The following is a 24229-nucleotide window of genomic DNA, read 5'->3' on the forward strand; positions in this document are numbered from 1 at the left end:
CATTTCTGAGGCCTCTCATAAGATCCAGGGATCCTGGAGGGACTTGATTTTCTATTCTCTGACTCATACATCTCTTCAGATCTCATTAAAACCAACCCAGGATGTCTCACCCTCATCCAAGGAGATTATACCCAGAGACTGTGAATAATAACATTTGTTTCAATCTTCACTTTTCAATCTTAGTGTTTTCCATAGATGCTCATTGTTTTAAAAAATCTTTCTCATTAAGAAGCTACTGGCTCTGTCCTCCTCATCTATGCCAGAAACGTTTTTATTTTGTTAAATTCATTCTTAGAAAATTCCAGACTGTGAATGTCCCAGCGGCTTATAAAAGCATGAAAATTCATAACCAGAGTTATCTATAACTAAAAGCCTAATTAGCTGTGTGCCAATGTCCTTAGTTTGAAAACTAAAAGCAAAATGAGACATATTAGCTTTCATTGTGTTTGTTTAACAAAACTGAAGGTGGTCATTTCTCCAAGCACCATCCAGAAGGGAGAAAGAATTATCCATCAGAGAGTTACCAGAGGAATCTAGACACCCCACCGCTCCCTTTCCCCGCTCCTACCCTTTCTTTGTGCTAGTGTATAAAGACTTCATAGACCAGAAGCACAAGGAGGACTTCTGAAAAGAATTTGCATGTGCTCAGCTTCTTACTTATGTTGGTGTTTTGTGCTTTCAGATGTTTCCCTGTGACCCAGTCTCCATTTGAGGAAAGATATTCTGCAAGAGTATATTGACAGCAGCAGTTGTTTTAATAAACATGACTTTATGTGAAGGATGCCAAAACTAGAATCTGAGTATTAAAATCGGATGGTCGGGCGCCTGGGTGGCTCAGTGGATTAAGCCGCTGCCTTCGGCTCAGGTCATGATCTCAGGGTCCTGGAATTGAGTCCTGCATCAGGTCTCTGCTCAGCAGGGAGCCTGCTTCCCTCTCTCTCTCTCTCTGCCTGCCTCTCCATCTACTTGTGATCTCTCTCTGTCAAATAAATAAATAAAATCTTTAAAAAATAAATAAATAAAATAAAATAAAATTGGATGGTTACAGACTCATATTGAATGCCTATGGTATGCTACCTCTGGCATTACAAGAAAGAATAAAGATAAGGCATGTACTCTGTCTTTAGGAAATGTATCATATAAATTACACATATGTGTGTGTATATGCACATACATGTGTTCATTAGTTATTACAGACTTGCTATGTGTGAGCACCTCAGAGGTATCATCTTATCTTTCATAGAGCTCTATGTAGGTGTCATTATTATCTCCATTTTACAAATGACTAAACTAGACAATAGGTACGGACTCTGTACAATCCTGAACATCCAGTCCCAGTACTGAGTGTGCACCATGTGCCAATGGGGGATGGGCAGGATGTGAAGCTGGGGGCACTCCTTATGGGACTTTACAGTCTGGCCAGGAAACTGGAGCTAACACACAGGACATTTGAGAAAAAGACCACAGGATGGCCCACTATTAAGCACCAAGCTGGGTGATGTAAACTGCAATGGGAGTTTAAGAGGAAGTCAGTAAAAGGGTAGGACTAAAGGCAAGTGGATGGGTGGGCTTTGGGGGCAGGAGAACAGCATAAGAACAGGCAGTTAATAGAGGAAACAGAAGCATCCACTTTGCAAATTCTCCACTTAGCACTTGTATCAGACATGGTTGTTAGGAAGATGAGATGGGAACCAAGATGTCTAATCTGTGGAGACTGTCTACAGAATAGAATGTATAGTTGGCACCTGTTAAGCTTTTTAATATTGTTTGACTATAATTGACACACAATGTTACATTAATTTCAGGTGTACAATATAGTAATTCAACAAGTACATACATTATGCTATGTTCACCACAGGTGTATCAGCCATGGTCCCAATCATCACTGTTACAACATCATTGACTTACTTCTATGCTGTGTCTTTTTTGTATCAGCCATGGTCCCAATCATCACTGTTACAACATCATTGACTTACTTCTATGCTGTGTCTTTTTTATTCGCATGATTTATTAATTCCATAACTGGAAGTCTGTATCCCCCACTCCCTTCAACCCCCTCCCTTCTGGCAGCCATCAGTTTTTTTCTCTGTATTTATAGCTCTGATTCTGCTTTTTATTTGTTTATACATTTGTTCTTGTTGTTGTTTCAGATTGATATAGTATTTTTGTCTTTCTCAGTCTGACCTATTTCATTAACATAATACCCTCCAGGTTCATCTGTATTCTCAAATGGTGCAATCTGATCCTTTTTATGACTGTGTAATAGTCCATTTTTATATATGTGATATATGTATCGCACATTTATAGTATATGCATATGATAAATATGATATATAAATTTATCTATAACTCTTTTACATCTTTCTTATCCATGTGTTTATCAAAACAACTAGTTTGCTTCCATCTCCTGGCTACTGTAAATAATGCTATAATAAACTAGTGGTACATATATATTTTTGAAATATTGTTTTCATTTTCTTTGAGTAAATACCCAATAATGGAATTTTTGAATCATATGGCATTTCTATTTTTAATTTTTTGAGGAATCACCATATTGCTTTCCACAGAGGCTGTACTAATTTACATTCCCACCAAAAGCGTATGGAGAGAAAAAGGAATCTCCACATCCTTCCAACACTTATTTCTTGTGGTTTTTTTTTTTTTTAATTTTTATTTTAGCCATTCTAACAGGTAAAAGGTGATATATTTTTGTGGATGTGATTTGCATTTCCCTGATGACTAGTGATGTTGAGCATTTTTCCATATACCTGTTGACCATCTGTATGTCTTCTTTGGCAAAATGTCTGTATGGTTCTTCTGCCCATTTTTTTAATTGGATTGTTTGTTTTCTTGGTATTCAGTTGTATAGGTCTTTATATATTTTTATATTAACTCTCTTTCAAATATATCATTTGCAAATAACTTCTCCCATTCAGTAGGTTGTCTTTTTGTTTTGTTGATGGTTTCCTTTGCTGTACAAAAGCTTTTTATTTGGTGTAGTAACAATAGTTTCTTTTTGCTTTTGTTTCCCTTACCTCAGGAAAGATATCTAGAAAAATGTTGCTATGGTCAATGTCAGTGAAATTCCTACCTGAGTTTTCTTCCAGAAACCAACAGCATTCTTCACAAAACCAGAACAAATAATACTAAAATTTTTATAGAACCACAAAGACTGCATAACAAAGACAATCTTGAGAAAGAAGAACAAAGCTGGAGATATTATAATTCCAGATTTCAAGATACACTACAAAGCTGTAGTAATCAAAACAGTATGGTATTGCCACAAAAATAGACACATAAATAAATGGAACAGAATAGGGAGCCCAGAAATAAACCCATCATTATATGATCAATATTAAATCTACGACAAAAGGGGCAAGATTATACAATGGGGAAAAGACAGTCTCTTTAATAAATGGTGCTAGGAAAACTGGACAGCTACATGCAAAGAATGAAACTGGACCACCTTTTAGCACCATACACAAAAATAAACTCAAAATGGATTAAAGACTTAAATGTGAGAACTGAAAGCATGTATTATACTTTTGATCTGTTCCTCCCTAATGGAAAACCTCACTTCTCTTCTTTGTGTAAATCAGATATATCAACCAGTAAAGGGGCTCACCATGCATATCTGAGAAATGAGTGAGAATATACATCAATGAGCCAAACAGAATACTTCCTAGAGACTGACAACCCTTCTGGGGGATTGTAAATTCTAAGGACAATTTAGGGCTATAGCTCTGGAGATCAGTTTGTAATTGACAAGAGAAAGAGTTTGGCAGAGAATAACCCAAGCAAGGCTCACATGGTTACTTATTTTCATGATTTTATGAGCTACTGGGAGGTTTACAGTCTGGAAATTCCACAAGAATTGAATTTAATAAAATTAAAACATTCCCAGCATAGAATCAGAGACAGACCCAAAGATGTTGTTAGGACACCTGAAGGCAAGAGTTGGGCTTCTCGGGTTTATTTGCTCACATACATGTTTAGATTAAATTAGTTTGATTTAGGTTTTTGATACTAATAACTAACACAATCCTGATTAACACAGAATGGAGAAGGATGGAAGGAACAAGATGTGGAACCACAAGTCAGGAGCCTGAGCCCTCCAACAGAAGACCTGGAGAAATTACCAACAAGCAGTGTCTTTGCTTACATCATTTTTTGAGAGGCAGTTCTGTTGACTTTAATTATTCAACTGATAAAACGAAGTTATGCCTTTACCCACCCCGAAGGAGAACTTGCAAGCTGAGAAAGGACTTCGAGATCTCTAAACAACACATAACGCAGTAAAAGACTAATATTTATCATTAAGCATCCAAAATGAGCATTGTTCCATTTTTCTTATAGAGAGACATTCAAGTGTGTTAGAAACTAGGAAGAATGCACTTTTCAATAACCAAACATCATTTATTTAACTCAAACCATCTGCTTTATTATTTCTTTTTTAGGAGACATTTCACATCCTGCTGCTTTCAAGAGAGCTGCTGTCTTCCTGGTCTATAATCCTCTCATGTCTTCTGCTTCTTCATTACTTAATTAGTCCATCTGTCAGCCAATCCATCTTCCTCTCTTTCTTCTTTTTTTTCTACTCATTTTACACCTCAGAAAGAAACTTCTAACTGAACTAGGCAAATGACTCCTAGATAATTATCTTCTAAAAGGAATATAATGCATTTTTTATGTACCCACCAAATGACATATTTTCTATTCTTCATCCTACCCTCTACTGAGAACAGTGACTTGCCTGCTTTTATATCTTAAATGGAAGTAAACTTTAATCTTTAGTTCCAGTTTCTAACAGCTATAACTTATAGTAATAAAGGTTAATATATTGGGTGGAAGGGAAGTAAATTTAAGTTAATAAGGAGAATGATCCTTTATCATTCATGACAGATCTTCTGTAGGCAGTAATTAAAAAAGAGCTTCAGGAACCATAAAAAACATAAATAAATTTCCTAGTAAAAAGCTTTTTTGTAGGTAGGGCTTTTTTTTTTTTTTTTTTTTTAAATTGTATTCTGGACTGAGCTGAGAATTCCCCCATAGGCTTAGTTAAGGAAATTTTTTGGAAATCACCAAAATGGGAAAGATTGAGGAAACAATGGTGGGGTCCCTGTTAATGGTCAGTTCTTCCCTCAAGTGTGCATCAAAATATGGAAAGGACTTAGAGGGACCTACCAAAGCTCTTTATGTTTGGCCAGAATACATCCCTGAGGAAAGCCATAGACACAGGAGCCATCTGGACCAATTCAAGAGTCCAGAGGAGAGTAAACACAAAGGAGATAGCAAAATGTGAATGGCTCTTGTGCCGAAAAAATGGGGACCAGCCATCCTTACTATCTGCTGGGGTCTGGGCCATGCAATGAGAAGATGATAGGCTGGCAGCAGGGCTACTTCTCACCAGGTGGGACCTCAGAAAAAGTGATAAAATGTCTTCTCAGAAAGATTCTCACTTGAGAAGAAGCTTCCTCCAGTGAAATCACAATATCTCTTCTCTTCACAGATTATACGATATGTGATTTGGAGGAAGACACAAACTGGAATGGGTATTTTCCTTTTTCTTCTGACCAAATTGCTTGAGGAAGAAGGAGCCTGCGAGAACACTAAGAACAAGAGTGAATGGCCGAGGTGTGACAGGCAGGAACATGCTGGCAGCAAGAAGACCTAGACCCTGTGCATGTCTCATTCATCGTCCTTGCCTGACAGCGGGGTGTCCAGTGAAGCCAGGCTAACATACATATCTACAGACGTGAAGGAAGAAGGACAAGGAAGAGGCAGCATGGAAAACCAATTTGCAGCCCAGGGACAGAAGTAAGTGGAAGCTGGGAAGGAATGTTACACCAAGGCTGCTTGTCTTAGTCCTTCTCAAAGTCAAGGGTATGTCTGGGGAGCTGGACGTTACTTGCCTTTTGCATGAACTCATCCATTGTTGCATCATTTGGCAGTATTACCTTGGTCGTTCTCCCTTTTCCTTTCATGAATCAAAGCATCTAAGCACACGTTCTCCAGAACATCACGGGGCTGAACCAACCCATCCCAGTTTAACATACTCCATTGAAATCCACAAATACAGCAGAGGGTATAAACTGGAGTCCCTAGCACTAGGCTAAGGGAACAAGTTTCCCTGGGGTAGAAAAAAAGCAAACCTACTTTCAGCTTCACTGGGCATAAGGAAGCAAATGACCCAAGATTGACTGGGCTTTAGGCTGAGCCAGACCATCTGAAGTTACAATTCCAACTCCACCTCTTATGCATTATTTAGTGGTAGGCCCATGTGAGCTTCCATATTCCCATCAGTAAAAGAGAAATAATAACACCTATCTTGATGCTGTTGTAAGGGTTAGTCATAACCCTTACAGGGTTATGGAAAAAGAGGCATAATCTGGAAGTGAAATGGATTGTGGAAACTAGCCAGGAAAAAGCACTTGATCATCCCATGCCCCTCTTGACTGTGGCATAGAAAGTTTGAGGTGCTGGCTTGTCATGCCAGTCTAAGAGGAAAATCACACCCCAGATGCTAGCACCCAAATCAGATGCTATGGTAACATGCCTTGACTTGTTTGGCATTTTATTGAGATATAATTGACATAAAACATTATGTTGGTTTCAGGTGGACAATATAATGATATTTGCATATACTGCAAAATGATCACCATCATAAGTCTTGTTAACATCCATCACCACATAGTTACAATTTTTTTCCTGTGATGAAAACTTTTGAGATCTGTTCTTTTAGCAACTTTCAAATACACAAAAGAGCATCATTAAATATAGTCAGTGTGCTGTATTTTACATCCTCATAGCTTATTTATTTTACAAGTAGAAGTTTGTACCTTTTGGCCACCTTCATGTATTTCATCCATCCCCTGCCTCTGTTCTCTATATCAGTCCCTGCATTTATGAATTCAGTTTTCTTTTTTTGTCTTTCTGTCTGTCTGTCTGTTTGTTTGTTTGTTTGTTTGTTTTAGACTCCACAAATAAATGAGATCATATAATATTTGTCTTTTTCTGTCTGACTTATTTCTCTTAGCATAATGGCCTCAAGTTTCATCCATGTTACTGCAAATGACAAGATTTTATCCTTTTTTGTGGCAGAGTAATATTCCCTATATATATATACATAGATCACATAAAGAATGATATAAGTATATATACACACACACACACACATATATATATAAGATATATATTTATTCTCCATTCATCCATTGGTAGGCACACTGATTGCTTCCATGTTTTAGCTGTCATAAATAATGCTGCAGTACACAGGGGGAGGTGCATATATCTCATCAAGTTAGTGTTTTTGTTTCTTTCAAATAAATATCCAGAAGTGGAATTGTCAAGTCATATGATAGCTCTTTTTTTTTTTTAATTTTTTTGAGGAAACTTCATACTGTTTTTCATAGTGGCTGCTCCAATATACATTTCCACCAACAATATACAAGAGTTCCTTTTCTCCACATCCTCCCACAAATGTCCCCATTTATACATCAGTCAAGCAAAATGGGGGCCAACGTGGCAGTGCTAGACACAGAAAAGACTAACTGGAAATGGGGGAAGGACAATGTCCAAAACCATGTGCCAACAGTCATTAGCCAAACACTCTTCCATCATACATCCCATACTTTGATTTCACCCCTTAAAGCATTCTATTTGTAATTTGGTTAAGAAATTTCCAAATCAAAGTCATGTACAAATATTGTGAACCAGACTACAGTGCTTTTATAAAAAGCAAATCATGTTTCAATAGATACATCTCTTCTATCATTTCTGCATTTAGGTTTATCAGTCTTCCCACAACAGAAATAATGAGTATAAGAATATTTCCCCAAACATGAAGCAAACTGCCAGCTGACATTCTCTGCAACATTCACCCCTTATCTCCCAATGCAGTTGCACAGATAAATAATACTGTCATTTTTACAGCATCTCTTGTATAAATCTGGATATTTTATTATTTGAGATTTTGCACTGACAAACTTCCAAAATTAGCTCACCTTATGTTCTTGCAAATCATCATACTGGGGTAATGAAGAATGAGCGTTCAGGATGGGGAATGACTTAGCAGATGCTACAGGAAACATCAGTCATTCTTTGTCTTCTTTGGAAGACATCCATCAGTCTTCTTTGGAAGAGGTTCCTGACTGCCTTAGCCCCCTCTTCCACTCAATTTCCTTCCTACAGGGCGCTGGTAGTATTATACTGGGTTTCTAAAACAGAGATGGCAAATAGGTTCCCTGCCATGAGCTAACTCATGAATGAAGCTAACTCATAATGAAGTGCTGTCCAGGCTCTCTGTTGAAAGGAATTCCAAAGTATGGCCTGGGGTCAACTGGGGAGAATACTGAGGTTGATTAGTGATGACGTCATGGGCATAGGAAGGAAGAATATCCTCTCATATTCCATATAGTTCCCATCCCTGCATCTCTCAAAAGTGACCAAGGGAAAATAAGAGCTTTTAATCCAAAACAGAGAGCAAATCTCATGGAGCCTAGTGTCTGAAAGATGGTGGTTTCTCCTGCGCCGGCATTAAATCATGTGGAATATGGTTCAACCCTGACATTCTGGAGAAATTACAATTAGAGAATTTTGCAAACCCACAAACTTGGAACTAATTTTAGTACTTTAAATATTTAGCATAAGCCAGGCATTTTTCTAAGCACTTTACATGTATTTTTCTTTATAATTTTCACAAGAGTCCTAGGAACTAAGCACTATTATCTCCCTTTTACAAAAGAGGAGACAGACATAGATAAGTTAAGTAACATGCCCATGATTACAGACCTAGGAGGGAAGTGCTGGCAGTCTGGGTCAGGCAGTCTTCATTCAGCGACATAGGAGATCCAGAGTGTAAGGAACTAACACAAACTGACACAGAGATACTAGGCAGTCAGGGTGGGACCTTCACTAGCTGTATGATGTGCTCCTTCATACATGGCCTCATGGCTAACTTGATTCAATCCTGGCTATGCGTTTTCCATGCACTGCTTCATCTAAGCTCCAAAAAAATTCTATAGGATTTCTGTCATTATTCCTAAACATGCAAGCCAGTGGTGAAAACTGTGAACACTGTAGATATAAGCTCCAAGAGATTCTTAGTGCCAAGTAACTCTTACCACCACATTTAGAAGATTATATATAGAAAACAACACAATAGAGACAAGTAGGAAAAAAACAAAACCAAACATGTAGGTTCTTATCCACTCTCAGTGATAGGACCTTTCAATAAAAATGTGAAATTGTGGCCTGCTGAAGGAAATCTGGAGTGGTGAGCTAAACTTACTTCCTTATGTTCAGATAGTAATCAAACTCCATTTCCCTACAGGTAAATATTTTATGTAACTCATTTGTGTTTATAATTCATTACATATCTATTTCTTTTCTGTTATCTCCAGTTTATTTTAAAGTATATCCCTTAGGAACCCCATTCTAAAGGAGCTGGTTGATGAAGACACTGAAGACATTGTATCATAATAAAAAGATGGGAACTTCTTTCCACCAGTGGGGGAAACAACCAAAATATTAAAAAAATAAAAAATAAAAAACCATACACAAGGTACTTGATAGAAAGCAGTCAGGTCATTCTAAAGACAAACCTTGAGGAAATTAGCATTCTTACAAAGGGGTCTGAGCTAAAAAAAGACAGAGCCATCTGAAGACACCATTTCAGGCTTTTTATTTGATCCAAAAAAATAAACATAAGCTAAAGCCTGTCTCCTATTCCAAGTCCCTAAACATTCCAGAAATTGTATTTGTATATCTTCTTTAGAGTACATTTATTTAAGTTTTTGCCCATTTTCTAATTGGGTTCTTTGTCCTTTTGTTGTTGAGTTGTCAAAGTTTTTTATATAATTGGAAGATTAGACCCTTACGAGATACATGATCTCTAAATATTTTCTACCATTCTTGGGAAGTTTTTTTCACTTTCTTGTTAATGCCCTTCGCTACACAAAAGTTCTTAAATTTGATGAAGTCTAAATTGTGTATCTTTTATTCCTTGTGCTCTTTATGTACCACCAAGCCCTTTGATGGCTGCCTGCCTCTGAGTTATCACTGGGTTCCACATGTTCAGGACCTTCTAGTCCTCTTCTGACCTCTTGAGCCTATTCAACACAAATCTCAGAGTGATTTATCCTTGTCCATCATGTCGTGGAGGCTTCCTCTGTCATTCTCCCTTACCTTGCCTGTCAAAAGTCCTCTCATGTTTTCTTTCTCAGCCTCACAATCCCCATATTCTCAAAGTATCTTTTTTTACCCTTAGCCAAGAAATAAGTCCAAGCTACTCCTATTTAGAAATTTGAAACAAAGAAATTTCTTTCCAGATATTTTACACCCTTCTCTAGTGAGCTCCTACCTTCCTCCTTCCACCAACAAAACTTCATGAGCCGCCCACTTTGACATCCCCCACATTCTCAATCCTTTGCAGTCAAGCCTCCGTCACACCACTGAAATTGCTCTTGGACAAGTCACTTGTGACCAGTTTGCCAAATTCTGAGGACATTCTGCAATTTATTGTGGCTGGTCCCCTCTGAAGCATAAAACATGACTTACCCAATTCTGTTTATATTCTTTTATCCCCCATGGGCTTCTGTGACACAAACTTCAAGAGGCAATAATACCAGAGGGAAAAATGATGTTATCATTGTGAGCATTTATTTTATTCCCATTTTATAATCTGGCTTATGGCCAGAGCCTTAAGATTCACAAACATAAAGCCTCTGTGACATGGTTTGACATGAAAGAGCAAAATGACATACAAAGGGTGTAATTCTATGAGGAACCCTGAAGATTAGGGAAATTAATGTTGTATGTTTCACTAAGTGAGTACCATTCCATACCTCCATTAGTGGGAAATCAATGGCTGGGAGATCAGGAGAAACACCAGCCAAAGATCAAACATGAATAAGTCTTAGGAGTGGTGCCTGCCTGAATAGATGAAAAACAGAATCTACAAAGCCCTTAAGTTAGAGTGGCTAACAATTTACAAGAAGATGCCTTGATTTATGATGAGATTTAACTGTGAGGTTCTTTAAATGAGCAGCTTTGCTCATGTCTCTAAGTGTTTATTATTAGCACATTAGCTAGAAAAGAATTTGAGAGAGCTTAAAAGAGCTTAGAACTAAAGTGTGATTATATTGATCCACTGAGAATCAATATAAAACAAAGAGGTAGTATTTCTAACATGGCTGATTAGCATCAGAAGAAGAAAATGCCCTTGACTTAAAAAAAAAATTCAGCATGCAACCCAACCATAAATGCTTTGAGCATAATAAGACTTCATTTTCTCGTGAAAATAAAAAGTCCAAGGGTCATGGTTATCATCCCAGGTGGCTTCACTCCGGAAGCCTCCTTTCTGTGTGTTTACCCTTTCTCGTCTCATCATGGCAAGATGGCTACAGAAGTTTCAGGCAGAGTCTCTTTATTCCAGGAGAAAAGAGACACATGTCTCTCTCCTGATCAACTCAGTCAAGTTCTAGTTTTTGTTGGTTCACATTGGTTCTATGACTATCACAGTATCCAGTTTTTTTGTGGCCAAGGGATTGGAGTGTGCTGATTGGTTCAGACCTGAAGTCAGATGCCTTCCTTTGGAGTAGGAAGTGATCAGATTCATCCAAAACACACTCTCTGAGGGTAGGGAGCTGGGGACCTCCAGAGGAAAATGGGACTATTCTCTACCAAAAGAAAAAGAAATGAAAATTAGGCAGCTAAAAGAAAAAAAAAAATAAATTGTCACCATTCTTAACACACAGATGAATTTCCTGAGTTACAGTTTGGGTGTAAATCTAGAACCAAGCACAATTCTCTCACCCATACCTGAGACAGCTGCTTTCATGCCTTCCACTAGCAGTGGTATATTTATCCCTGCTACAAGACAGCCAGCCACCAGGTGACTCTCCCATATAGCATGTGCTTTCAATTGCTTTGGACATCGTATACTGAGAATACCAAGAAAATTCTTTAGAGGCTAAATGGGTTTCTCTACCCATACCTTCTATGATCCTAGCTTACCATCTAGTGCCATCCCTGAGTAGTATAAATGAATGATATTATCTTTGCTAGGAAATGGAAAGAGAAAGGACAAGGTTTATGTCTCTAATGCTCCAAGATGGTGAGAGAGAAAAAACATTAAGCTAGTATTGTACAGATTTTCCAAGTGATCTGGGATTTAACATAAGAATAATCTAGGAGAGGAGTCAAGATGGTGGAGGCGTAGCACACTGAGATGATATCAGATCACAGCAGTTCAATTGATAGTTATCAAACTGTTTGGAACACCTACAAACCCAACAGGAGGTCAATGAGAAGAAGAATAACAATTCTAGAAACAGAAAATTGACCACTTTCTGAAAGGTAGGATGTGCAGAGAAGTCAATCCAAAGTGACGGGAAGATAGACCATGGGGGGAGGAGCCAGCTCCCAGCAAGCAATGGAGCAACGCAGCACAAAATTCAAACTTTGAAAAGTCTGCTCCACTGAGGAGCATTGGTCCAAAGGCTAAATGGGGGTGGAGCCCTCATGGGGACAGTGTGGTCTCAGGTCCTGCGGGGTCTCAAAAGGATTGGGGGTGTCTGAGTATACAGAGCTTGCAGGTATCAGAGCAGGGAAGCTGACTACAGAGACGGAACCAAGGAGTGAGCTCTCATCTCAGGATTACCTTAAACTGTGATCCATGGCACAGTCAGACCACTGCTCTTTAAGCAAGGACCCCACAAGTGGCAGATCAGGGAGACTCACCTTCCTTCTCTGGAGGCAGGAATCTACTGGGTCTGGAGACTCCAAATGGGACGTGTGCCACAGAGAGAGACACTTTCTCACAGACTGGGTAAGCTCGAGCACAGCCAGAGACCAGGGAGACAGAAGGGACTGAGCACTTTTCTCCAAGGGCACACTGAGAAGTGGGGCCCTGAGCTCTCAGCTCCTCAAGACCTGGGATTGGGAGGCTTCCATTTTCATTCCCATCCTCCAGAACTCTACAGAAGTGGTCAGGGAGGTGATTACTTATCCCAGCGCCTGGCAAGGGTGCCACAATTCTACCTTGGACAAAGACATTTGAGAATCACTACAACAGACCCCTCCCCCAGAAGATCAGCAAGAACATCCAGCCAAGACCAAGTTCAATGATCAAGAAGAACAGTGGAATTCTAGAGGAGGGGAAACCAAAGCATGGAATTCATGGCTTTCTCCCCATGATTCTTTAATCTTGCAAAGTTAATTAAATTTTTTATTTTATTTTTTCCTTATTCTAATTTTTCTAACTTTTCCTCTTTCATCTTTTAATGTTTTTTAACTAGTTTATCTTAACAATATCTTTCCTTAAAAAAATATTTTAAAACCTTCATTATCATAGTCATATTTTACCCTTCATTGTATATAACTTTATTTTCTGTATACATATAGTGCTTATTCTTCTAAAAAATTCTGGGCTACAATTTCATCTTATACATCAAAATATACCCTAAATCTGGCACAGGGCTTTGTTCTAGTCTTCAGACTGAGCAAATTCTTGCCACTTTCTTTTTCTTTCTTTTCCAACCAACTCATCTTATCAATTCCTTTTTTTAGAATTTTTTTTCAATTTTCATCCTTACAGTCATATTTAATCCCTTCATAGTGTTTACCCTTATTTTGTATATATATGTTTTTCTTTCTTTAAAAATTTTTGGGAGGTAGTTTCTTCTAAGAGACCAAAATACACCCAAAATCAAGTAGGTGGCTCTGTTCTATTCATCAGTCTAATATATGTATATATTTTTTTAATTTTTTTAAACTTCTTTTTACCCCTTTTCTTCTCCCCCTGGTTTTGGGTCGCTACTGATTTGGTTAAAATACATTTTTCTGGGGTCTTTGCCACCCTTTTAGTATTTTACTCTCCCTTTCATATATTCTTATCTGAATAAAATGACAAAGAAGAAAAACTCACCACAAAAAAAAAAAAAAAAAGGAACAAGAGGCAGTACCAAAGACTAGGGACCTAATCAATATGGACATTGGTAATATGTCAGATCTGGAGTTCAGAATGACAATTCTCAAGGTGCTAGCTGGGCTTGAAAAAGGCATGGACGATATTAGAGAAACCCTGTCTGGAGAAATGAAAGAACTAAAATCTAACCAAGATGAAATCAAAAAAGCTATTTATGAGGTGCAATAAAAAATGGAGGTTCTTACTGTTAGGATAAATGAGGCAGAAGAGAGAATTCGTGATGTAGAAGACCAAATGACAGAGAATAAAGAAGCTGAGCAAAAGAGAGATAAACAACTACTGGACCATGAGAGAATTCAAGAGATAAGTGATACCATAAGATGAAACAAAATTAGAATAATTGGGATTCCAGAAAAAGAAGAGAGATTGAGAGGAGCAGAAGGTACATTGGAGCAAATTATTGTAGAGAATTTCCCCAATATGGCACAGGGAACAACCATCAAAATCCAGGAGGCACAGATAACTGCCCTCAAAATCAATAAAAATAGGTCCACACCCTGTCATCTAATAGTAAAACTTACAAGTCTTAGTGACAAAGAGAAAATCCTAAGAGCAGCCCAGGACAAGCCATCTGTGACATACAATGCTAAAATATTAGATTGGCAACAGACTTATCCACAGAGACCTGGCAGGTCAGAAAGAACTGGCATGATATATTCAGAGCACTAAATGAGAAAAACATGCACCCAAGAATACTATATTCAGCCAGGCTATCACTGAAAAGAGAAGGAGAGTTAGAAAGCTTCCAGGACAAACAAAAACTAAAAGAACTTGTAAACACCAAACCAGCCCTAAAGGAAATATTGAAAGGGTTCCTCTAAGCAAAGAGAGAGCCTAAAAGTAGTATACCAGAAAGGAACAGAGACAATATACAGTAACAGTCACCTTACAGACAATACAATGGCACTAAATTCATATCTTTTAATAGTTACCCTGAATGTAAATGGGCTAAATGTCCTAATCAAAAGACACAGGGTATCAGAATGGATTAAAAAAAATAAGACCTATCAATATGCTGTCTACAAGAAACTCATATTAGACCCCAAAATAACTCCAGATTGAAAATGAGGGTGTGAAAAACAATTTGCCATGCTAATGGACATCAAAAGAAATCCGGGGTGGCAATCCTTATATCAGATCAATTAGATTTTAAGCCACAGATATAATAAGAAATGAGGAAGAACACTATATCATACTCAAAGGGTCTGTCCAACAAGAAGATCTAACTATTTTAAATATCTATGCCCCTAACATGGGAGCAGCCCACTATATAAACTAATTAGTAAAAAATCAAAGAAACACATTGACAATAATACAATAATAGTAGGTGACATTAACACCCCCCCTCACTGAAATGGACAGATCATTCAAGCAAAAGATCAACAAGGAAATAAAGAACTTAAATGACACACTGGACCAGAGGGACATCACAGATTTTTCAGAACACTCCATCCCAAAGCAACAGAATACACATTCTTCTCTAGTGCACATGGAATGTTCTCCAGAATAGATCACATCCTGGGTCACAAAACAGGTCTCAACCAGAACCAAAAGATTAGGACCATTCCCTGCATAGTTTCAGACCACAATGCTCTGAAGCTAAAACTCAATCAAAGAGGAAAGTTGGAAAGAACCCAAGTACATGGAGGGTAAAGAGCATCCTACTAAAGAATGAATGGGTCAATCAGGAAATTAAAGAAGAATAGAAAAAATTCAGGGAAACAAATGATAATGAAAACACAACTGTTCAAAATCTATGGGACACAGTAAAGGCAGTCCTGAGAGGAAAATTTATAGTGATACTAGCCTTTCTCAAGAAACAAGAAAGGTCTCAAATACACAACCTAACCCTACACCTAAAGGAGCTGGAGAAAGAACAGCAAAGAAAGTCTAAACCCAGCAGGAGGAGAGAAATAATAACGATCAGAGCAGAAATCAATGAAATAGAAACCAAAAAAACAGTAGAACAAATCAATGAAACTAGGAGCTGGTTCTTTGAAAGAATTAATAAGATTGATAAACACCTGGACAGACTTATCAAAAAGAAAAAAGAAAGGACCCAAATAAATAAAATCATGAATGAAAGAGGAGAGATCACAACCAACACCAAAGAAATACAAGCAATTATAAGAGCATATTATGAGCAACTATACACCAACAAATTTGACCATCTGGAAGAAATGGATGCATTCTCAGAGACATATTAACTACCTAAACTGAACAAGGAAGAAATAGAAAACCTGAACAGACCCATAACCATAACCAGTAAGGAGACTGAAACAGTCATCAAAAATCTCCCAACAGGGGCACCTGGGTGGCTCAGTGGATTAAGCGTCTGCCTTTGGCTCAGGTCATGATCTCAGGGTCCTGGGATCGAGCCCCGCATCGGGCTCTCTGCTCAGCAGGGAGCCTGCTTCCTCCTCTCTCTCTGCCTGCCTCTCTGCATGCTTGTGATCTCTCTGTCAAATGCATAAATTAAACCTTAAAAAAAAAAATCTCCCAACAAACAAGAGCCCAGGGCCAGTCGGCTTCCCAGGGGAATTCTACCAAACTTAAGGAAGAATTAATATCTATTCTGAAACTGTCCCAAAAAAGAGAAATGGAAGGAAAACTTCCAAACTCATTTTATGAAGCCAGCATTACCGTGATCCCAAAACCAGACGAACACCCCATCAAAAAAGAGAATTACAGACCAATATCCTTGATGAACACAGATGCAAAAATTCTCACCAAAATACTAGCCAATAAGATCCAACAGTACATTAAAAGGATTAGTCACCATGACCAAGTGGGATTTATTCCTCGCTGCAAGGTTGGTTCAACATCCACAAATCAATCAGTGTGATACAATACATTAATAAAAGAAAGAACAAGAACCATATGACACTCTCAATAGATGCTTAAAGCATTTGACAAAGTACAGCATCCTTTCTTGATCAAAACTCTTCAATATGTAGGGATAGAGGGTACATACCTCAATATCATCAGAGCCATCTATGAAAAATCCAGAGTAAATATCATTCTCAGTAGAGAAAAACTGAGAGCTTTTCCACTAAGGTCAGGAAAACATCAAGAATGTCCATCATCACCACTGCTATTCAACGTAGTACTAGAAGTCCTACCCTCAGCAATCAGACAACAAAAAGAAATTAAAGGCATCCAAATCAGCAAAGAAGAAGTCAAACTATCACTCTTTGCAAATGATATGATATTTTATGTGAAAAACCGAAAAGACTCCACTCCAAATCTGCTAGAACATACACAGGAATTCAGTAAAGTGTCAGGATATAATGCACAGAAATCAGTTGCATCTCTATACACCAAAAATAAGACTGAAGAAGGAGAAATTAAGGAGTTGGTCCCGTATACAACTGCACCCAAAACCATAAGATACCTAGGGAAAAAACCTAACCAAAGATGCAAAGAATCTGTACTTAGAAAACTATAAAGTACTCAGGAAAGAAAGTGAGGAAGACACAAAGAAATGGAAAAATGTTCCATGCTCCTGGATTGGAAGAACAAATATTGTGAAAATGTCTATGCTACCTAAAGCAATCTACACATTTAATGCAATCCCTATCAAAATACCATCTTTTTTTTTTTTCAAACAAATGGAACAATACTCCTGAAATTTATATGGAACCAGAAAAAAAACCCATATAGCCAGAGGAATGTTGAAAAAGAAAGCCAAAGTTGGTAGCATCACAATTCCAGACTTCAAGCTATATTACAAAACTATCATCATCAAGACAGTGTCGTACTGGCACAAAAACAGCACATAGATCAATGAAACAGAATAGGGAGCCCAAAAATGGACCCTTAACTCTATGGTCAACTAATCTTTGACAAAGCAGTCAAGAATGTCCAATGGAAAAAAGACATTCTCTTAAACAAGTAGTGTTGGGAAAACTGGACAGCCACATGCTGAAAAATGATACTGGACCATTTCCTTACCCCACACACAAAAATAGACTCAAAATAGATGAAAGACCTCAATGTGAGACAGGAATCCATCAAAATCCTTGAGGAGAACATAGGCAACAACCTCTTCAACCTCAGCTGCAGCAACTTCTTCCTAAAAAAATTGCCAAAGGCAAGGGAAGCAAGGGCAAAAATGAACTACTGGGACTTCATCAAGATCAAAATTTTTGCACAGCAAAGGAAACAATCAATAAAACCAAATGACAACTGACAGAATGGGAGAAGATATTTGCAAATGACATATCAGATAAAGGGCTAGTATCTAAAATCTATAAAGAACTTATCAAACTCAACACCCAAAGAACAAAGAATCCAATCAAGAAATGGGCAGAAGACATGAACAGACATTCCTGCAAAGAAGACACCCAGATGGCCAACAGACAAATGGAAAAGTGCTCCACATCACTCAGCATCAAGGGAAATAAAAATCAAAACCACAATGAGATACCACCTCACACTAGTCAGAATGGCTAAAATTAACAAGTCAGAAAATGACAGATGCTGGCAAGGATGCGGAGAAAGGGGAACCCTCCTACACTGTTGGTAGGAATGCAAGCTGGTGCAGCCACTCTGGAAAACAGCCTGGAGGTTCCTCAGAAGGTTGAAAATAGAGCTACCCTATGACCCAGCAATCACACTACTGGGTATTTACCCTAAAGATACAAATGTAGTGATCTGAAGGGGCATGTGCACCCGAATGTTTATAGCAGCAATGTCCACAATAGCCAAACTAGAAAAAGAACCTAGGTGTCCATCAACAGATGAATGGATAAAGAAGATGTGAGATATATATACAATGAAATACTATGCAGCCATCGAAATAAATGAAATCTTGTCATTTGCGACGACAGGGATAGAACTAGAGGGAATTATGCTGAGCGAAATAAGTCAATCAGAGAAAGAAAATTATCATACGATCCCCCTGATATGAGGTATTTGAGAGGCAAAGTGGGGAGTTTGGGGGGATAGGGAAGGAAAAAATGAAACAAGATGGGATCGGAAGGGAGGCAAACCGTAAGAGACCCTTAGTCTCACAAAACAAACTGAGGGTTTCCCGGGGAAGAGGGTTAGGGAGAGGGTGATTGGGTTATGGACATTGGGGAGGGTAGGTGCTATGGTGAGTGCTGTGAAGTGTGTAAGTCTGATGACTCACAGACCTGTACTCCTGAAGCCAATAATACATTATATGTTAAATAAATAAACAAACAAACAACGTGGGAAAAAATTGAAAATATTTTTTAAAAGATAATAAAATAAATAAAAGAAAAACAAGAATAATCCAATTCAATAATTCAGTGCAACCAGAAAAAAAAAATGTGATTCTATGTTTTAGTCTTATTGAAAATGAATGAGGCTGCCAGTTCCCATGTCAACAGCAGTATTTTGGGAAGCTAAGCATGGTGGGTGAATCCTGCAGTGTGTGTGGATTACTGTAGAGGTACCGCCTGGGTTTCCAGAACAAGGGAGTGACTTCTTGAGGCCAGGTTAAAAATATAAGTGAAAGAAAGTAGGCTTTTGTTTTCCCTCCTTTTTACTTCTTTCTCCTCTTTGTACAAGGTTTTTGGTTTTCTCACAAAAGTTGCATTTAGTTTTAGTTCAGCTTATCATCACCTTCCCAAAGTAGAGCTGGTCCACATATTTCTGGGTGAAAGTCTTTGACAGGAAGAAGAGACCCAGTGCCAAATGTTCCAGGAAACTACCATGTTCTAGAATGACTTGGGTACCTTCTAGACAGATCAAGAAATCTTTATCTAAGATTTCACAATGCAGCCTTGAGACCCAGCATCTCAGGTTTTCTCTTGACTCCTTTTAGAAGTAACAACATAGGGATGCCTGCGTGGCTCAGTCAGTTAAGCCGCTGCCTTCAGCTCAGGTCATGTTCCCAAAGTGCTGGCATGGAGTCCAGCATCAGGCTCCTTGCTTAGCAGAGAGCCTGCTTTTCTCTCTGCCTCTGCCTGCCACTCTGCCTGCCAGTGCGTTCTCTCTCTCTCTCTCTCTCTCACACACACAAGTAAATCATAAATAAAATCTTAAAAAAAAAAAAAGAAGTAACAACATAAAATTACAAATTCTTTACCCCCAACCCACCCATCCAATTTTCCATCAAACACCTCTAAACACTGTATTGTTACCATGTCCTCACATTTACTCATATTGCCCCCAGTTTTAAAAATACTTTTTTAATCTCCAGCCATTCACCCAAACCCTGACCATATTACCTCCTTTTCAATCATATCACCTCTTTCTGAGGTCCTTCTTTTTTATACTGATGACCTATTTCATGAAACCTTACAGCATTTACCATCAGGCCTACCCATATAAATACTTACTCATGTAATTTCTTGTCTTCTTACATGTTTCTTACATTTTTACATGTTTAGGGTCTAAATTGCACACCTGTAAGGGGCTGGGCCCATCATTTGGTAGCCCCTGCCTTCAACCTAACAGGAATTGCTTCAGTTCTTCTCTCAATTCTACAATGGTTCTCAAGTGGTCATAGTTCTCCAAACACTGATTTCTGGATCCATCTGTTCAGTAATCCTCCAACTTCAGTGTCACCAAGGGTGCCCTTTAGAAGGCAGACTCCTGGGCCCTATCCCCAAGAGAGTGTCTCAGCTGAGCTTGAATAAATTCAGCAATCTGCCTTTGTAAAAAGTGTCCCAAGAGGGCACCTGGGTGGCTCAGACAGTTAAGCATCCAACTCTGGATTTCAGCTGAGGTCATGATCTCAGGGTTGTGAGATCAAGCCCTGTGCTGAGCTCCACACTGGGCATGGAGCCTGCTTAAGTTTCTCTCTCTCCCTCTCTCTCTGTTGCCTCCCCCACCTTCTTCACAAAAAAAAAAAAAAAAAAAAAAAATTCCCAAGTGATTCTAAGGCAGGTGATTCAAGAACCACATTTGGAGAAAGGCTAAAATTGGGGGGATGAGGGGAAGAACTGTAGAGAAAAAGAGTTTTGCCATACCTGGCTGCTTCTGCATCTGGGTATGATTAACTGGCCTAAGTTTCTGCCTGGATAAAACTTCCAGGTTGATGATTCAACAGAAGTAAAGTCACATGTTTAGGTGGTCAGTCAATTGTGCAAGGCTCTTGGCAGCATATAAAAAGGATATCAACTGCCATCCCATGGCCATTGATTCATCAAGGAAAGCATGAGATGTGATTACCTTCGTTCAGCTGGAGCAGGATGGTGAGAAGTTCAGTGGCTCATCTAGTACTCCTCAGCAGCCCCTCAGTGGCCCTGTGAGACCTTCAGTTTGGGATATTCCAGGAACTGGGGACAAGAAAAACACATGAGCCACCTTGGGTGTGGCAACAGAGACAGAGATCACAAGTAGGCAGAGAGGCAGGCAGAGAGAGAGGAGGAAGCAGGCTCCCTGATGAGCAGAGAGCCCGATGTGGGACTCGATCCCAGGACCCTGGGATCATGACCTGAGCCAAAGGCAGAGGCCCTAACCCACTGAGCCACCCAGGCACCCCAACATCTTCATTTTAAAGTTAAAGAAATCAAGCCTCAGAAGTGTTTCTCTCCCACTGTTATACAACTTTAAGTGACAAAATTGAGTGTTTTGAATCCGGGGAGTTTGACCCCCAAGGTCCAGAGGTGCTTCACTCCCTGGTCACTGCCTAATGCATCTAAGATGTGTAAGTAGGGTCATACCAGCTTTACCTGTTGTGCACGATTGACCTAAGGGTTCATGTCAAAAGGTAGGTATGCGGGACGCCTAGATGGCTCAGTTGGTTAAACAGCTGCCTTCAGCTCAGGTCATGATCCCAGCATCCTGGGATTGGGTCTCACATCGGGCTCCTTGCTCGGCAGGGAGACTGCTTCTCCCTCTGCCTCGGTCTGCCAGTGCTCACTCTCTCTCTCTCTGACAAATAAATAAATAAAGTCTTTAAAAAAAAAAAAAAAGGTAGGTATGCAAGTACCTATAAAGTACAGGATATTATCCTAGTGACATCATGGCAAATGCAAATGTCTATAGAGGACAAGCAGATGACTGGATGCACCAGGCACCAGGCTCCAAGGAGGTCAGTCCCATTGTTGCAATGTAGCAATGCTGGCCAAGAATAACAAGATTTCCAATATTTCAAGAGAATCCATAAATTCATAGTTTTATGTGAAATATTTTTTTTAAATATTGGCCTGTATTTAAAAAAAAATAAAATAAAATTTTGCAGATCAATAAAACAGATGAAAAAAAACCCTGGCTTGAGACATATGCATATAGAAGTATAAAGTCTTACTGTTAAAAAGATGCCTTGTACTAGGAGATAGGAGGTAGATACTATATACATCTGTACTTGGATAATTCAATTAGCCGTCTAGTGTCGCCATTTTCTGATCTTTTTCCCAGCTTTATTGAAATATAACTGATAAACAACATTGTGTAAATTTAAGATACATAAAAAATGATTTGATATATCTATATATTGCAAAATGATTATCATAATATGGCTAATTACCATACTCATTACCTCACATAGTTACAAGTTGTATGTGTCATGAGAACATTTAAAATCTATTTTCATGGAACTTTTAAACATACAATATAGCATTGTTGACTATAGTCACCATGCTGTTATATTGCATCCCAGAATGTATTCATCTCATAATTAGAAGTTTATACCCTTTAACTCCCTTCACTCATTTCCCCACATCCTACCCCGTACCTCTGCAGATCACAAACCTGTTCCTTGTTTCTATGAGTTTGCTTTTTTTAGATTCCACATACAAATAAGATCATATAGTATTTGTATTTCTTTGTCTGGCTCATTTCACTTAGCAGAATGTCCTCAAGATGTATCCATGTTGTCAGAGATGGCAAGATTTCCTTCTTATGGTTGAATAATATTCCATTGTACCTATTTACCACATTTTCTTTCATCCATTTATCTGTTCATGGACACTTGTTTACATGTCTTAGCCATTGTACATAATACCTCCATGACCATAGGGGTACAGATATCTGTTTGAGATAGTGATTTTATTTCCTTTGGATATATACCCAGAGGCAGAATTGTTGGTTTATATAGTATGGTAGTTCTATTTTTAATTTTTTGAGGAACCTTCAACTGTTATCCATAGTGACTTTACCAATCTAATCTTTAAAATGGGTCTGATGGAAAGAAGTTGGGCTGGAGGTTGTCTCAGTCTCCTATCCCCATCAGAGTCCTACAACTAAAAATCTTATATTTTTGTATTAAGTGTTTTGGTTTTGAGAAGATTGTGTTATATTTGAAGAGATGGAAAACAAAATTTAAAAATGTGATATTCCTTTGGATGCGACTTACAAAAGAGCATCTTTTGTCTACTCTTGCCAAGGGAAAGAGTGGTTGGGAATGAGGAATGTGAACTTCAAAGGCAAGTCAGCTCTGGGAGGACAGGATAAGTACAGCAACTGGGAATCTAGCCATGGGATACATTTGGCAAGGGTTAGATTAAGCAGTGATTGAAACTGGAGAACTGGGACTTTGGGGCAAAATGTGCTCATTTAGAGAAGAGAACACTCTAGGGGACATGGACTGTGTTTCAAATATTTGAAAGGCTGTCAAATAGGAAGAAGGATAATCTATCCTGTGTTTCCCCAGGAGTAGAATTAGCATCAATGGGGGTGGGGGGGGGGAGTCTTTGGTTGAGTACTAGAAGCATTCTGAAAATTGCCAAATATGAACAAGGCTACCCCAAGGCTACCCCAAACTCAAAACAGTGATTCTCCTGTCTCTGGAGGTGTTTAAACGGGTGCTAGAAGTACACTTATTGAAGACATTATGAAGGGATTTTCCTGTTAAAAGTTGGAAGTGGGGGCGCCTGGGTGGCTCAGTCAGTTGAGACCTTCGTCTCCGGTCATGAGGGATCAAGCCCCACATCGGGCTCGGCAGGGAGCCTGCTTCCTTCCTCTCTGCCTGCCTCTCTGCTACTTGTGCTCTTTCTCTCTGTCAAATAAATAAATAAAATCTTTTTTAAAAATGGAAAAAAAAAGTTGGAAGTGGATGAATGAGGAAAGTAGAAGTTCAAGACCCTCAGCTTCTTCCAAGCCCATCCAGCTTCCAAGTCTAACTACCCATCAAAACCATATGGGAAGTATACTTCACATGGATTAAGCAGAGAGATCCTGACCCATCCAAGTTAAGAGAGAGCACCTAGGAATCTCTAGCAAGCAACTCCAAGTGATGTCCGCAGGAGTAGCAAGGCAAGTGTTATCTTGGTTCAAGATAACACACTCCATACTTGCTGACCTAAGTGCCTTGATCCGTAACAGA

The 24229-nt window shown here is 38.7% G+C and overlaps 1 long non-coding RNA gene across 2 annotated transcripts in view; it reads right to left on the minus strand.

The window, feature by feature from the left end:
- LOC116573500 overlaps positions 1-24229 on the minus strand; it is a 33430-nt gene that overhangs the window by 2262 nt on the left and 6939 nt on the right. Inside the window, exons 3-4 of one of the 2 annotated variants that reach the window (XR_004278848.1) lie at positions 21133-21239; positions 9866-11677 (exon numbers count right to left, since the gene is read on the minus strand). This is a non-coding gene — a long non-coding RNA (uncharacterized LOC116573500). Of the gene's footprint in view, positions 1-9865; positions 11678-21132; positions 21240-24229 lie in introns of those variants that run through there. The other variant, XR_004278847.1, reaches the window with a different exon arrangement.

The sequence above is a fragment of the Mustela erminea genome, chromosome 14, assembly GCF_009829155.1.
Source record: "Mustela erminea isolate mMusErm1 chromosome 14, mMusErm1.Pri, whole genome shotgun sequence".
Taxonomy (NCBI): domain Eukaryota; kingdom Metazoa; phylum Chordata; class Mammalia; order Carnivora; family Mustelidae; genus Mustela; species Mustela erminea.